This window comes from Mustelus asterias, chromosome 1 (assembly GCF_964213995.1).
Source record: "Mustelus asterias chromosome 1, sMusAst1.hap1.1, whole genome shotgun sequence".
NCBI classification, from domain to species: domain Eukaryota; kingdom Metazoa; phylum Chordata; class Chondrichthyes; order Carcharhiniformes; family Triakidae; genus Mustelus; species Mustelus asterias.
This window is the reverse complement of record NC_135801.1, coordinates 90,198,738-90,216,230: the sequence shown is the minus strand read 5'-3', so window position 1 is coordinate 90,216,230 and position 17,493 is coordinate 90,198,738. Positions and strand designations below refer to the sequence as shown.

General features: G+C 41.0%; 1 protein-coding gene across 12 annotated transcripts in view; it reads left to right on the top strand.

The window, feature by feature from the left end:
• Window positions 1-17,493, top strand: part of LOC144495152 (LIM domain-binding protein 2) — a 454,000-nt gene that overhangs the window by 119,209 nt on the left and 317,298 nt on the right. Inside the window, exon 1 of one of the 12 annotated variants that reach the window (XM_078215253.1) lies at window positions 597-661. The exons of the other annotated variants lie outside the window; for them this stretch is intronic. The gene's annotated coding sequence lies outside the window, so the exon portion shown is untranslated. Of the gene's footprint in view, window positions 1-596; window positions 662-17,493 lie in introns of those variants that run through there. 12 annotated transcript variants of the gene reach the window in all.

The window sequence follows — 17,493 nt, the reverse complement described above, 5'->3', positions numbered from 1 at the left end:
TAGCTGAGCTTATGGATTAATATTCTAGCGATAATGCCACTGGACCATCGCCTCCCCACTTAAGTGAAGTTAAAGGAAGGAACAGAGTAATATGAAAAATTATACAATATAATTTCAAGGACACAGACCACTTACGATCCAACCACTGAAGAAAATGTTCAGTGGAGATGGTTTACCCAGAATAATCCACTTATCTTGGGTTACATTTGTTCTGTTGTTGTTGCATTGTTGCAAAACATTTCTCGTTCGCAGTATGCTGTGCAATTGTAGCATTCATGCAGCGTAAGCCCAGAACAGGAACCCATGATTAAGTCTGAATTTACACAATACAAGTTTAATGTTGGTATGAGTTTATACAGCTTCTCAAGTTTACAGTTGGTGTGAAACAGACCCGTTTATATTGATGCTAAACTTGTGGTGTAAATGCACCCTCGGCATTCATTATTGCCTTACCTTCTCTCAAAAGGAAGCTGTGCAGTTCGCCTAGTCGTGTGGTTTCTATTTAATTTAACACAAGCTGTTTCCCCAGTTCCTCTTTCACTTAAGAAACCACCATCTTGCTAAATAAAGCTACCGGACGTTGGAGGATTTCTTATCTACCACCTTCCCAGTCTTCCAGGCTTGTTCATTAATAGTTGCATTCTGAATGGTTAGATTGCTGGTTAGTTATATGGATTCTTTGAAAATAACCACTTTTGTGTGGAAACATTTGAAGCAATTAGCCTCCCTTTCAGAAAGGTCTTGAGAGGGACTGTGGTGTTTTACTTGCCAGGCCCCTTAGCAATGTCTTTTGTGGCTGTAAAGAACTGAAGATGGTCGTAGGAGGTTAACATGCATTTCTGAAATTTCTTGACAGTTCTCTGACAGTGGGTTAGCAGCACCCCTGAAGAAGTCACTAAAAAACAAACGCTCCTGTGAATTCTCCCAATTTTCTGCCAAGGTTACAACAGGAGATTGGGAGAACCCCATGAAAATTCTTCTCCGTTATATTATACAGGAATCAAAAATGATCTATATCTGCAATAAAAATGAGAAATATTGGATATCCTCCCAGATTGATTAGTGTTTGAAAGAAAAATTGGCTAACAATGTACTGTATCATTCTCTCTCCCGGTTATCAGTTAAATTGTTGTGTATTTGCATTTCAGATCTTTAGCACTTGTGCATTTTTTAAAAATCCTAGTTCTGTTGAGACCTTTTTAACAAAGTAATGGTGATCTTTTACCTGCTAGTTTCTCTAGCTACCCAAGTTATGGTGCTTATGTCCCCATTTAGAAAATGATGGCTAGAGCAAAAGTGAAGCAATTTTTAGTTTGGTCGCAGCCCCTTTAACTCAGCAATGATATTAACAGCCAGCTGCACTCCCAATCTAAATTAATGCAATTGTTGCAGAGACAACTGATTGGTTGTCTCTGGGTATTTGGTTTGAGGGAAGAATCGAGCCTTGCAATTCAGACACAAACCTAACCTGTGATTTGTTCAGACGTGTGTTTGGTTCACTGTTTCTTTTGAAGTTGGCTGAGATTGCTCAATTCTCCAAATTCTGTTTTTTGTTCAGGATAATTCAAATCTGAAAATGCTGTGCAACATTCAAATAGTCTTGTTTGTTGGGAATATGAAGCCTAGATTAATATGGGGAGAATGTCACCCATTTATTATTTATGTATTTGAGGAGCTGGGGTAGTGTAATGTCAACTGTGATTTTTTTTATTATTTGCTTGTTCGTCTATTACTCAGTCAGTTTATCTCTCAGTTAATGTCTGAAACAAAGCCTGGTGTTGTAAGATAATGCTGCTTTATTAAAGAGATGAAAGACATTACATCTTTTAAAGGCACAGGATAGATTTCAGTGAAATAAGGAACAATAAAATATCCAGGGCACATTATCAAGCTGAGACAAGTAACAGGGTAAATGCAAATGTTCTGTGACGTGGAAAGTGAGGATCACGTACAAAATCAGACTGAATCAGAGGCTAAAAGTACATCTATTTCAAATAGGTCGCAAAAAGACCCGAAACTCAATAGTTGTATCCAGTGAACAATCTTGTCTTTTTGTGCTCATCAAAGTAATAGCGTGAGAGGTTGGTACAAGTATTTTTGCTAATTAAGAACAAATGTGTATGCAATCTTCTCAAACTCTCACCCTGTGCCTGCTGAGTGCTAGCTATTAACTTACTGTTGGTTTTGTTTTATTAGGAATATTTTGTTTAAAACAAATGCAACAGATTCCTTTACGCGTTTACCTTGCTTAGTTGTTTCCCAAAACATTGCCTTTCTATTTTCCAATCTTATATTGCCTTCTTGCATTCATTGTGTTTTCAACGATGAATCTGTGTGCCTCTGAACCAGAATTTTTGGTCTTTGAGTTTTCTTTGTTCCTTCAAAAAATGGAAGCCAAAGCTGACTGGTAGCATGACAGCAAATTATAAAATCCTGTATAGATTCCATCAGCCTACAAGAAGAGACAGTGCACACGGGTTAGACCACTAACACACCAATCAGCAGGAACACGATGGTCCAGAACTTCCGCTTTCCAGATGGTTGTACCCAAAACGTGTGCTGGGGAACCCCTTGGAAGCCATCATGCACTGACTGCACGAAATTTACCTGGAATTTTAGACTTCTAATGCACAATTACCCTCCTTCTGGAACTTTTAAAAACTCTGTTAAAGTCAGAGACTTTGGATAGTCCCAACTAACTTACCTAAATAACCCAGGAAAAGTTTGAAGAATTAAAACCAATTCTAACTCCTTCAGTAACTAGACTGACCCCTGAATAATTCCAACTATCCCCCCTATTGACTATCCCTGCTGATGCAATCACCCAAAAAACCTCCAATCCGATTACCTGACCAGCCCCTCTTCTCCTGACCGACCTGACTTTCCTTGGACCTGGCTCCACCCCCCCACCCTAAAACTGACCCTCAACAACCCTCCTGGCCTGCAACTACCTCCCTGACCACCTGAGTACCCCCAAATACATACTGATGTGATTTCCCCCAGATCATCAGATTATCCAATTACCCCTTGACCCCCATGAATGCCCCCTTGACCTGTCTACCTCATACCTGATTATCCCCGACACACCATACCACCCGACTCCCTCATCGCTTTACCTTACACACTTAACTTCTCCGCAGAGCTTGTCAAAGTGGTTTTGGAACATTTGAACTTGCCAGAATATGGCAGCTACTTTTGTGAAAAGGGGGAATAGCTTGGATTCCCCCGACGTTTCTGCATTACGAAGTTAGGCCTCTGGAACGAATTCGCTCCACGTTCCTGAGGACTCCAGGGCAAGACCGGGCAAGAAATACAGAGCTCCAGTGCAAAGTAAGAAAATAGGAGTGGAGTGGCAATTGGACAATGATTCCCATCTTTGTAAGATTTGCCTGTCTGTACTGCAGTGTTACACGATTTTGAAATGATCAATCTTTTATACTGAATTAAATGGCTACACAATTTTTAAATGTTGATTTGTGCATTTTTAACAATGTTGAATACCATTGTAAGTTTGCTTGCCTCTCAATGGAATGGGAAAGTGTAGATTAAACTTTGTTGACTTGGGCTTTTTTTTGATATTAAGGTTGACACTCCCCATTGAATCAGTTAACACTGTGATGATGAGCATATATTAGGCTACAAAATGGATTACTGCTATAAACAGGATCAAATTCACTGCAACGCACACCCTTTTCTATTAAGATTTAACATTTGGAAATTGGTAACCTGGAGTTTTTCTGACTTGTTTTCAAGGTTGGGGAGGAATTACAGTTTTATTTTATACTGAAGCTCCTCACTGTTCTAATTTGCACACTATTTAAGCCAAATTACTCCTGTGTCACAGAATTTCCATCAAGTAATCCTTTCTTCAGTCAGTCAGTGTGGGAAAAGGTCTTTGTCACTCCAATTCTGGTTTGGGCATACAATCACCTAGTTTCTTGGAATGTTGATAAGGACTTTGGGGGGAATGGCTTATCGGATTTCTTCTAAGCATATGCCCTCTGGGTTGCGATTTTATGTTTTGCTTTGCATGTCACAATATTCATTCTTGCACTGATTTAATTTCAGTTACCTTAATTTCTGGCGCCAGCTTTTACTTGTCTTTCCATGTACAATTCTTTTTAACGATATGGTTAACCTCAAGGTTATGGAAGTAAAAATTCCCTGCCTCAGGACTCTGGATTCCTAGAGTGTCTTCCCAACAAGTTTTAAAGTTCAATTTGACACAAAATGTTCCAGGTAACTAGATATCCACTCCGGGAGGGGAAATTAAAATATGTCGAGTGAGAAAATCCAGGAATGTTGAACCATGAAGCTATGCAGAATTTAAAGTGGGAGTCTCAAATGATGGACTGATCACACAATTCACAGGGTCAGTTGGGATAATGAGATTACAAAATGGGGGACAGTTGAAGGGCGAAACTGAAGTTGATCACAGAACTGGGAAGTTAACCTCCAGAAAAAAGAAAGTTACACAGGAAGAAATCACGGAAAGACAGGTTTGTTCTTGGGATGTTACTTTCGATGCTCATTGGTTCAGCAAACCATAGAATGGCAATCCTCTGCCAGATCCAGTTGGTACTGATAAGATAAGTTCTTTAGGCTGTCCATTCACAATGGTCTGAGGCAGAAGATGAACTCTGTGTGATGAAACAATGCAACTCATGAAAGTTGCATTGCTTCTTTCCATAGTCAGGTTACGAAGAAGGTTGGAACAACTCTTTATATGATGGTAAATAAAAGCAAAATACTCTGGGTGCTGGAAACCTAAAATAAAAACAGAAAATGCTGGATAAACTCTAAGTCTGGCTGCATCTGTGGAGGGAGAAACAGTCCACGTAACCCTTCTGCAGATGGTGTCAGATATACCAATATACAAGAATGTTGAAACTAGACAAAGAACAAGGAACTGTCTTCACAAGTCCATTTGGTACCAGCCATGTATTTGAGGGCTTAACCATATTTAGACATGTTCATGAATATTGTTGCTGGCAGATTTTTAAGACACTGTTTACAATAAAATGAAGCCTTCAACGTAATGCGGATTCCTTCATGCAACTTTTCCTGCCAGTGTTTGTTACAGTAGACTTTTATCTTTGTTCCGAATCTTATGCCAGTTTGGCTCTAAATGTTTTCTTTGAAGCATCCAAACAAAGAACTGTTCCATATCTTGGGAACCATTATACTTGTTAGACCCCAACTTCAAAGTGGGTGCTGGTGATTCAACTGCAAAGCTGACTGCCAAAAATTAATACACACAAGTGACCTGATGAAACAAACGATTGCACAAAATTAGGCAGTAGCACAAGAAAAAGAACCATTCAAGATCATCTGGACATCCTTTTCAAATCATTTTTCTTGTCTTCCAGGGCAGTCTTAACTAGGTTCTTTGAGTTCTTTAATACTTTGTCCAATCACCCCACACAATTGCACTTAATGTGCAAATTTCAATATTTTTTGGTTTTCCAGTGCTTCATTTGGGGGATTTGCTAATGACAACTGGCAAATTAGTTGGACATTAGCTTTTTGTGTAACTTGTACACTTCTTGTTCTTTTCCCTTACTGTCTTTCCTCCACAGTAGATATTTCACTCTTTTGCTTTCAGGCTCAGTTCTTTCAATTATTTGTTTTCTTTCGTTGGGATGCGCAGGTGCAGGTTACTAGTTTGTGAGTATAGTCAGATCCTTGGGCTTGAATATTTAGTTGCTGTTTAAAAATGTTCCATTGAACATTTGAAAGTTTAAAGGGAATATTAGGGGGAGCTTCTTCACACAGAGAGTGGTGGGAGTGTGGAATGAGCTGCCAGATGAAGTGGTGAATGTGGGCTCACTTTTAACATTTAAGACAAACTTGGACAGGTACATGGATGAGAGGGGTGTGGAGGGATATGGTCCAGGTGCAGGTCAGTGGGACTAGGCAGAAAAATGGTTCGGCACAGCCAAGAAGGGCCAAAAGGCCTGTTTCTGTGCTGTAATGTTCTATGGTTCTATGGTTTTATGATGGTGGTGGTCAATGGTTTGTTGACATTAACCTTGTTTATTGCAACTTGAAATAAAACAAAATGTATAAAGAAAAACATTAGGAAAGATGCTCTGTTTCCTTTCTTTTTATCCTCTAAATACTCTATTTGAATACTAATGGATAACTGATCGTGTAAGATAAAGTAATATTTTGCATTGACCTTTCTCATTCCCTTAACTTTCTTATATGCCTTTGTAAGGTCGCTTCTCAGACATCTCTTAGTTAGTCTGCAAGTTGGATTGTGTGGAAAACCCTTCTAATAAATTTCTACTACTGTGGTTACAATTCCTTCAACATTGTGTTCAAAAGAACACATTGAATGCAGATTTCTAAAAGTATGAAACTAACTGTAGTTTGCTGCAAATTATTTGTGGGCAAGTCTAGCTGGAGTGAAAGGACAAGTAGAATCTGCCGAGCCTGCTAAAAACTAACAACAGTGTTCTAGATCTTGAAACTTCTTGAGGTACTGTGGATGGATATAAATTATTCAAGTTTACCAGGGGGAGAAAATGCGAAGGCCAAGTAGTGCTTACGTCGTCCCTTACATAAAAAACTTGTATAATTGTTTGATAAATGGTTATTGGTATTTAGGTTAAACAGGCCACATATATCATTAACCATAATATTTATAGAGTAATAAAAATTGTCTGGTGATGAAGAGCAATTACTTGTCCCCCAGCAGGAATCAAAATAACTTTGTCAAATCACTGGCGAAGTTGAGATTGCATTATATAGGCAGTATGGGATTTTACTTTATATTTTATATTTAGGAACATTCACTCTGAAGCATTTGGTAAGGGTTGTATGGATTGTGTTCTCATCCTTGCTCCTTGAGGCATTTATTCTGAATTATTAAACTTGTGCACGCTGTAGTTATACTAAGGACTTGTGCTGCATTTTTATTAATTTTTATAGTGAAGACAGGTTGAACATTTCATCTCAAATCTTTTTTTTAAAAAAAAATATTTTTCATGTTTCCAATGTTATGAAATTTGACCTAAAATTTGTGATTGAAGTCTTACTTAAAAGAGAGGCTAGGTTTCGTTTCACTGTTGGCATCATTTGAAATTTTTTCAAATTAAAGAATCATGAATAGTCTTAAGGACAGGAGAGGGATTCATTTAAAAAGCCCAGACTACTTCTCTCACCACCCGTCCAAGGACAGAAAGGCATTTTTGATTTTCCCCTTTATAAGTGGTGATGGATTTTCCCCAACTCTTCAGTTTTGGGTTGATTCATACCTCTATTAATAATCCTGCTGCAAATTCAAGATAAGGTAAAATAAGAGGCTTATTTTAGATGAACACAAAATGTGGAAAGATGTTTCACAATGTCTGTCTTTTTTTTGCATTCATATAATAAAGTGGGATAAGGGAAAGAAAGGAGCTCAGGGCATGATAAACATAAGAATCATAATTTCACATGAGATTAGAGTTGAACAAGTCAGTGTGTAGTCAAAGTTCTTTCAGATGGCTTTGTCTGACAGAATTCCTGGTCTTGGTCCGAGGAACTCAGTTGCAGGTTGAGCCCATTGAAGATTCAGCAAAGCATTCTTGTACCTTGAAAGTTAATTCAATGTGTGGGCAAAATAGAGGGTTCTTTCTGTACACCAGACTTTGAGAGATGGAAGTCAATCGCAGGCTGCTTGCCTGGAGTCCAGTTTTCTCTTCAGGGATGCTGTGGGAGTTTCACAGTTGTTCAACTATAATGTACCTCGCTTCTTGTAAGTGACCAGGCGACACTAGGAGTTCAAGTTCAAGATCTTTATTTGAGCTGTAGCAAGGAACTCTGCTAAAGACTAAGGACTAACAGACTCCCCAAACAAGGAAATGCATTGCAATTGTACCATCAGGCTGTTACAAGTGATTTACATACACCAATTAAAATTGTACCTTCATTCAAAGGTAATCAATATCCAATCCCAACTAATAGTTCTGATTCCTTCATTTGTTTCCCACAAATTATAATTCATTAGTATACAGTGAAAAGTACTGTTTCTTGCATGCTATACAGACAAAGCATACCATTCATAGAGAAGGAAAGGAGAGGGTGCAGAATATAATGTTATGATCGTAGCTAGGGTGTAGAGAAAGATCAACTTAATGCAAGATAGGTCCATTCAGAAGTCTGATGGCAGCTGGGAAGAAGCTGTTTTTTGAGTCAGTTGGTGCGTAAATTCAGACTTTTGTATCTTTTGCCCGATGGAAGAAGGTGGAAAGGAGTATGTCTGTGGTGCGTGGGGTCTTTGATTATGTTGGCTGCCTTTCTGAGACAGCGGGAAGTGTAGACAGTCAGTGGATGGGAGGCTGGTTTGCGTGATGAACTGGGCTTCATTTACGACCCTTTGTAGTTTCTTGCAGTCTGTGACAGAGCAGGAGCCATACCAAGCTGTGATTCAACCAGAAAGGATGCTTTCCATGGTGCATCTGTTAAAGTTGGTGAGAGTTGTAGTGGATATACCGAATTTCCTTAACCTCCTGAGAAAGTAGAGGCGTTGGCGGATTTTCTTAACTGTAACATTGGCGTGGGGGGACCAGGACAAGTTGTTGGTGATCTGGACATTTAGAAACTTAAAGCTCTCGACCATTTCCACTTCATCCTCTTTGATATAGACAGGGGCATATCCTCCACTATGTTTCCTGAATTGCTGGCTATCTCCTTTGGTTTACTGACATTGAGGGAGAGATTATTGTTATCGTACCAATTCACCAGATTCTCTATCTCTTTCCTGTACTTTCTATCATCATTGTTTGAGATCTGACCCACTATGGTGGTGTCGTCAACAAACTTGAAAATCGAGTTGGAGAGGGAGTTGGCCACACAGTCATAGGTGTATAGGGAATTAAGAGGCTGAGGATACAAATAGAAAGGGCATGTCAGAAAGGCAAGGTCACAGTGATCATGGGGGATTTCAATATGCAGGTGGACTGGGTAAATAATGTTGCCAGTGGACCCAAAGAAAGGGAATTCATTGAATGTTTACAGGATGGCTTTTTGGAACAGCTTGTGATGGAGCCCACGAGGGAACAGGCTATTCTGGACTTAGTGTTATGTAATGAGCCAGACGTGATAAAAGATCTTAAAGTAAGGGAACACTTAGGAAGCAGTGATCATAATATGGTAGAATTCAGTCTGCAATTTGAAAGAAGGAAGGCAGAATCAGATGTGAAGGTTCTACAGTTAAATAAAGGTAATTACAGGCGCATGAGGGAGGAACTGACAAAAATCGACTGGAAGCAGAGCCTCGTGGGAAAGACAGTAGAACAGCAATGGCAGGAGTTTCTGGGAGTAATTGAGGACACAGTGCAGAGGTTCATCCCAAACAAAAGAAAGGTTATCAGAGGGGGGATTAGGCAGCCATGGCTGACAAAGGAAGTCAGGGAATGCATCAAGGCAAAAGAGAGAGCCTATAATGTGGCAAAGAGTAGTGGGAAGTCAGAAGATTGGGAAGGCTATAAAAACAAACAGAGGATAACAAAGAGAGAAATAAGGAAGGAGAGGATCAAATATGAAGGTAGGCTAGCCAGTAACATTAGGAATGATAGTAAAAGTTTCTTTAAATACATTAAAAACAAACGGGAGGCAAAAGTAGACATTGGGCCGCTCCAAAATGACGCTGGTAATCTAGTGATGGGAGACAAGGAAATAGCTGAGGAACTTAATAAGTACTTTGCGTCAGTCTTCACAGTAGAAGACATGAGTAATATCCCAACAATTCAGGAAAGTCAGGGGGCAGAGTTGAATATGGTTGCCATCACAAAGGAGAAAGTGCTAGAGAAACTAAAAGGTCTGAAAATTGATAAATCTCCGGGCCCAGATGGGCTACATCCTAGAGTTTTAAAGGAGATAGCTGAAGAAATAGTGGAGGCGTTAGTTATGATCTTTCAAAAGTCACTGGAGTCAGGGAAAGTCCCAGAGGATTGGAAAATTGCTGTTGTAACCCCACTGTTCAAGAAGGGAACAAGAAAAAAGATGGAAAATTATAGGCCAATTAGCCTAACCTCAGTTGTTGGCAAAATTCTAGAATCGATCGTTAAGGATGAGATTTCTAAATTCTTGGAAGTGCAGGGTCGGATTAGGACAAGTCAGCATGGATTTAGTAAGGGGAGGTCGTGCCTGACAAACCTGTTAGAGTTCTTTGAAGAGATAACAAATAGGTTAGACCAAGGAGAGCCAATGGATGTTATCTATCTTGACTTCCAAAAGGCCTTTGACAAGGTGCCTGACGGGAGACTGCTGAGTAAAATAAGGGCCCATGGTATTCGAGGCAAGGTACTAACATGGATTGACGATTGGCTGTCAGACAGAAGGCAGAGAGTTGGGATAAAAGGTTCTTTCTCAGAATGGCAACCGGTGACAAGTGGTGTCCCGCAGGGTTCAGTGTTGGGGCCACAGCTGTTCTCTTTATATATTAACGATCTAGATGACGGGACTGGGGGCATTCTGGCCAAGTTTGCCGATGATACAAAGATAGGTGGAGGGGCAGGTAGTATTGAGGAGGTGGGGAGGCTGCAGAAAGATTTAGACAGTTTAGGAGAGTGGTCCAAGAAGTGGCTGATGAAATTCAACGTGGGCAAGTGCGAGGTCTTGCACTTTGGAAAAAAGAATAGAGGCATGGACTATTTTCTAAACGGTGACAAAATTCATAATGCTAAAGTGCAAAGGGACTTGGGAGTCCTTGGGAGTTAGGATGGACGTAGGGAAGTTGTTTCAATTAGCAGGGGAGACTAGGACGCGGGGGCACAGCCTTAGAATAAAAGGGAGTCACTTTAGAACAGAGATGAGGAGAAATTTCTTCAGCCAGAGAGTGGTAGGTCTGTGGAATTAATTGCCACAGAGGGCTGTGGAGGCCGAGACGTTGAGCGTCTTCAAGACAGAAATGGATAAATTCTTGATTTCTCGAGGAATTAAGGGCTATGGGGAGAGAGCGGGTAAATGGAGTTGAAATCAACCATGATTGAATGGTGGAGTGGACTCGATGGGCCGAATGGCCTTACGTCCGCTCCTATGTCTTATGGTCTTATGGACACAACCTTGCGGGGCATCAGTGTTGAGGATAATCATGGAGGAGGTGTTGTTGCCTATCCTGACTGATTGCGGTCTGTGGATTAGGAAGTCTAGGTTCTAGTTGCAGAGGGAGGAGCTGAGCCCTATGCCACGGAGTTTGGAGATGAGTTTTGTAGGAATAATGGTGTTGAAGTATTTCAACTATACTTTATTGGTTGTAAAATGCTTTTTCTTCTTCTTTCATTAATTAGTGATTTCATGTACCCACACCTCCTATTTAGTTCCCTCCTCTTCTAAAGGCAGTGACCAGTAGGTTGCAGGATTGGGTAAGTATCAACCCAATGCCCAAGCATTGAATGATGCAAGTGTACACGTAGAACATGGTCATAGCCCATTGCATTTGTGTTAGATCGCTGAAGTTATCCACCTATGCATTTCCCATACCCTTTCAAATTAATCTTTTCAAATATTTATCTTTCCTTTTGAAAGCTCTGATGGATGCTTCTTCCACCATTGTTTTTAGTAGGAACTCCATCCACATCTTGATAACTTTGTGTGTAAAATAACAACTTTATCTGTTCCTTTGCTGATGATCTTAAATTTATTCCCCACCTAGTTATGGATTCACTGACAACTAAAAAAAATATTTATTTACCTTGTTGAAACCCATCATATTTTGTACACTCCATTCGATTGTCTCTTATTCTTCCTGTCCTGACATAAAGAACCCAAATTTTCCTCATCTTTCCTTAGAACTGAAGTGTCTCATCCTTATACACATCTGGCTAAGAATCAGTAACAAAAATCTTGGTTGACTCTTCCTCGTGGGGATATGCTGGAAGTAACTTTCAAGTGCTCGGCTGCAACTCTAGCTGATCACCCATTTCAGAAAAGACCAGATTGAACCTGGCTAAAGCCAAAATACTGTGGATACTGGAAACTGAAACAAAAACAAACGGCTGAATAATCTGAGCAGGTCTGACAGCATCTGTTGAGAGAGAATAGAGCTAATGTTTCAAGTCAGTGTAAGATCCTTTGTCAGCAATTGAACCTAGGTCTTGCTGCTTTGTGGCTCAGTATCACATTACATGATGGATTTTCCCATTCAGTCATCAAGTGAGCCCCCTGCCCAGATCATGGATTTGTGAATCCAAATTATAATTTGATGCAGCCATCAAGAATTACCAAGTTAATAACACAAGTAATTGTTCTCACAGTACAGGAAAACACACAACCCAGAAAAGTTCCAAAGACCAAGCCCTGTAAGTTTGAAAGGTGGTTATCAACAAATCACAGCAGGGGCACACAACCTCTATCAGACTCAATTGCACAAACATTGTGTTATTGGAAAAAGCAAGGTGGTAGGCCAAGGCTCATTGCGTAGGACACCTCAAAGCTTCAGAGTAAATCGCAAAATTGTGATTTTAGTGCTGTCAAGCTGTATTGTAATGTCCTAAAAAGTTAAGAAGTCTCACAACACCAGGTTAAAGTCCAACAGGTTTATTTGGTAGCACAAGCTTTCGGAGTGTCGGTCCTTCTTCAGTCACTCACCTGATGGAGGGGCAGCGCTCTGAAAGCTTGTGCTACCAAATAAACCTGTTGGATTTTAACCTGGTGTTGTGAGACTTCTTACTGTGTTTACCCCAGTCCAATGCCGGCATCTCCATATCATGGCTAAAAAGTTGTAACAGGAAAGGAATGCGGAGGGAGATAATGAGTTTGAGATTGTGGAGGAAAAGAGTGAGAGTAGATAACTGCAATGTCTTAATTTCAACAAGGTTAGTATTTGGGATGAGGTGTTTATTTGAAGTTTGGAAATAACCATGGATCAAGCAGTCAGAAGAGCACTGAGCATAATAGTATTGATAAGAGAGAGGAAATTAAGAAAAATGAAATGGAAAAGTATTCTGCTGGAAGCTACGAATGAGAGGTTTTTTTTGTACCCTTTCTCAAGAGTGCAGGAGGTGCTGGAAGAGACATTCTTTGTATTCTATTACAACATCAGCAATTATTTCTATCGCCCAAATTAAGTTTTTCATATTTAGTCAAATATACACATAACAGAAGAATAAATATACATAGTCAAATATACATGGAACAGGAAGAAATACATACACCTAGTTAAATATACATGTAACAGAGAAATAAAGCACCGACTGGAATGTTCCAGTCCCACCGATGTAAATGGAGATTTCGACAGCTTACCGGCTGCACCGTAGGAGAGCTGGAAAATTCTGGCTAATAGTGTAATTCCATTTTGCCAATATACTTCATAATCTTAAACTTCATTTGGCTTGCCATTTAATTTTTCCTTTTTTCCCTCTCAGAACTTGCACCTTAATTTCATAGAACCATAGAGTCCCTACAGTGCAGAAGGAGGCTATTTGACCCATCTAGTCTGCACCGACTTTCTGACAGAGCATCTTACCCAGGCCTTATCCCCATAACCCCAAGTATTTACCCTGTTAATCCCCCTAACTGACACATCTTGTGAAGTCCACGCAGACGTGGGAAGAACGTCCAAACTCCACACAGTCACCTAAGGCCAGAATTGAACCTGGGTCCCTGGCACTGTGGGGCTGCAGTGCTAACCACTGTGTCACCATGCTTCCCTTGACATCTTCTCTGCAAAACCTCAATGACAATAATATCCTTCATGTGATCAGACCAAAACACACAGGATAATACCTTCAGAAGGTGCTCATTTCTTCAGTATTCCAACTCTGCCAGCATTTCCTTGTGTTTTGATTACCCCTAAAGTCGGCGCCTGTATTGTCTTGCCTAATGTTTTCTTCCTGATAATTATCATTTTGCATAAAGAAGTTTCTTCTGGTTCTTGTTCTAAATGTATTGTTCACTGGTTTATTCATCAGTTGTAAAACATGACTGTCACTATACGAATAGAAATTTTTCCTGGAAGATTTATGGGTGGCACAGTGGTTAGCACTGCTGCCTTACAGCACCAGGGACCCAGGTTCAATTTCAGCCTTGGGTGACTGTGTGAAGTTTGCACATTCTCCCCATTTCTGTGTGGGTTTCTTCCCACACTCCAAAGATGTGCAGGCTAGGTTGATTGGCCATTCTAAATTGCCCCTTAGTTTCAGGGGGACTAGCAGGGTAAATATGTGGGGTTATGGGATCTGGGTGGTAATATTGTCGGTGCAGGCTTGATGGGCAGAATGGCTTCCTTCTGCACTGTAGGGATTCTATGATTATAAATTTCAATTTGTGGAAGGCCCATGGAAGCTGTTTTTTTGATGAGTGTGAATGAAGAGCATTGAACATCCTCCTTCAACCCCACTGATGGTAATAACCATTACTTATTCATCAGAGATCCAGACTACTGCTGGAAAAGTTGCTCCCATGCTGAGGTGAAGGCTTGATGTGGAGATGCCGGCGTTGGACTGGGGTAAACACAGTAAGAAGTTTAACAACACCAGGTTAAAGTCCAACTGACAGGAAAGAAATTGAGATGAAGGCCAAGGTTGGGAACTTGACATGGTGTCATCGGTGTGTAAAAACAACAACAATAGGGTTATTGTATTTGGTGATTTCAACTTTCCCAACATTAACTGGGATATACATAGTGTTAAGGGCTAGGATGGAGTAGATTTCTTGAAATGTGTACAGGAAAACTTTTTAAATCAAACTGTGGAGGGTCCAACAAGGAGGGAAGCTGTGCTGAACCTGATTTTGGGAAATGAAGCTGGACGGGCGGTTGAGGTGGTGGTGGGGGAGCATTTTAGTGATAGCGATCACAACATGGTGCAATTTGTTATGGACAAGGAAATCGATAAGCTGCAAAAAAAAGTTTTAGATTGTGGGAGAGCAGATTTTAGTAAAATAAGACAGGGTCAGGCCAAAGTAGACGAGGAACAGCTACTAACAGGAAAATCTACAGAAGAGCAGTGGGGGGTATTCAAAAATGAAATGGGGAGGGTGCAAGCCCAACATATTCCCTCTAGGGTGACGGGTAGAGGTAACAAGCCCAGAGAACCATAGATGACCAGAGATATTCGGGATACAATGAGAATAAAAAAGAAAGGCTTTTAAAAAGTACAAGGGGAGCAAATCAGTGGATGCATGAGTGAGATACAGAAAGTGCAAGGTGGAGCTTAAGAAAGCAATTAAGAATGCAAAGAAGGGATATGGAAAAGCTCTGGCTGGTCAAAGTAGGGAAAATCCCAAGATATTCTATAAGCATATCAATGGGAAGAGAGTAACCAAGGAAAGAGGACCATAAGGGACCAAGGGGACAATCTGTGGGCGCAGCCAGAAGACAATGGTGGAGTGTTAAATGGATACTTCACATCTCTTTACCCAAGAGAGTGAGGACGATGGTATGGAATTCAGGGAGATAGACTGAGGTTCTTGAGCAAATTGACATAAGGAAGGACAAGGACTGCTGCTCCACAGCGCCAGGGACCTGGATTCGATTCCCGGCTTGGGTCACTCTCTGTGTGGAGTTTGCACGTTCTCCCCTGGTCTGCTTGGGTTTCCTCCGGGTGCGCCGGTTTCTTCCCACAGTCCAGAGATGTGTGGGTTAGGTGCAGTGGCCATGTTAAATTGCTCCTTAGTGTCCCGAGATAGGTTGGAGGGATTAGCAGGGGATAGGGCCTGGATGTGATTGTTGCCCGTGCAGACTCGATGAGCCGAATGGCCTCCCTCTGCACTGTAGGGTTTTAATGGTCTTTCTATGGCTTTGGAGGTGTTTGCAGCCTTAAAAATGGATAAATCTCCAGGTCCAGATGAATTGTGCCCGAGACTGCTGTGGGAGGCAAGGGAGGAGGTTGCAGGGGCTCTGACCCAAATTTTCAGTGAGAGACTATTGTCGTCGCACCAGTTCACCAGATTCTCTATCTCATTCCTGTACTTGAAATTTCTCTCTGGCCACGGGGGAAGTGCCAGACGACTGGAGAATGACTAGTGTGGTTCCACTATTTAAGAAGGGTGTAGAGATAAACCAGGCAACTATAGACCAGCGAGTCTCACATCAGCGGGAGGAAAATTATTAGAGAAACTTCAGAAGGCGAGCACCTATCTTCACTTGGAGAGGCAAACCTTGATCAGGGATAGTCAACATGGATTCGTCAGAGGGACGTCATGCCTAACACATATTTGATTGAATTTTTTGAGGAGGTGACCAGGTGTGTAGACGAGGGTAGTGCAGTTGATGTAGTTAATGTGGATTTCAGCGACTTTGACAAGATCCATATGGGAGACTTGTGAAGAAGGTAAACTCACATGAGATACAGCGTAATTTGACAAAGTAGATTCAAAGTTGGCTCAGTTGTTTGATTTGATTTATTATTATCGCATGTATTAGTGTACAATGAAAAATATTGTTTCTTGTGCGCTATACAAATAAAGCATACCATTCATAGAGAAGGAAATGAGAGAGTGCAGAATGCAGTGTTACAATCATAGCTAGGGTATAGAGAAAGATCAACTTAATGCGAGGTAGGGCCATTCAAAAATCTGATGGCAACAAGGAAGAAGCTGTTCTTGAGTCGGTTGGTACGTGATCTCAGACTTTTGTATCTTTTTCCCGACGGAAGAAGGTGGAAGAAAGAATGTCCGGGCTGCTTTGCCAAGGCAGTGGGAAGTGGAGACGGAGTCAATGGATGGGAGGCTGGTTTGCATGATGGATTGGGCTACATTCACAACCTTTTGTAGTTTCTTGCAGTCTTGGGCAGAGCAGGAGCCATACCAAGCTGTGGTACAACAAGAAAGAATGTTTTCTCTGGTGCACCTGTAAAAGTTGTTGAGTGTTGTAGCTGACATGCCAAATTTCCTTAGTCTTCTGAGAAAGTTGGCGGGCTTTCTTAACTATAGGTCGGCATGGGGCACCAGGGCAGGTTGTTGGTGATCTGGACACCTAAGAACCAGAAGGTCTCGACCACTTCGTCCCTGTTGACGTAGACAGGGGCATGTTCTCCATACGCTTCCTGAAGTCGATGACAATCTCCTTCGTTTTGTTGACATTGAGGGAGAGACTATTGTCATCGCACCAGTTCACCAGATTCTCCTAACTCATTCCTGTACTCGGTCTCGTCATTGTTTCAGATCCGACCCACTGCGGTGGTGTCATCAGCAAACTTGAAAATAGAGTTGGAGGGGAATTTGGCCACACCGTTGTAGGAGATGGGGGGGGTGATGACAGAAGGCTGCTTTAGTGACTGGAAGCCAGTATCCAGTAGCATACCACAGGGATCTGTGTTGGCTCCCCAATTATTCGTCATTTATATAAATTACATTGATTATGTGAGGGGTAGGATTAGTAAATTTGCGGATGACACAAAGATTGGACGGGTGATTAAAAGTGAGACGAAGTGTCTTAGGCTACAAGAAAATATAAATGAAATGGTCAGATAAGTGGCAGATGGAATTTAACCCTAAAAAGTGAGAGGTGATACACTTTGGAAGGAGTAATTTGATAATGTACTCAATGAATGGTAGGATACT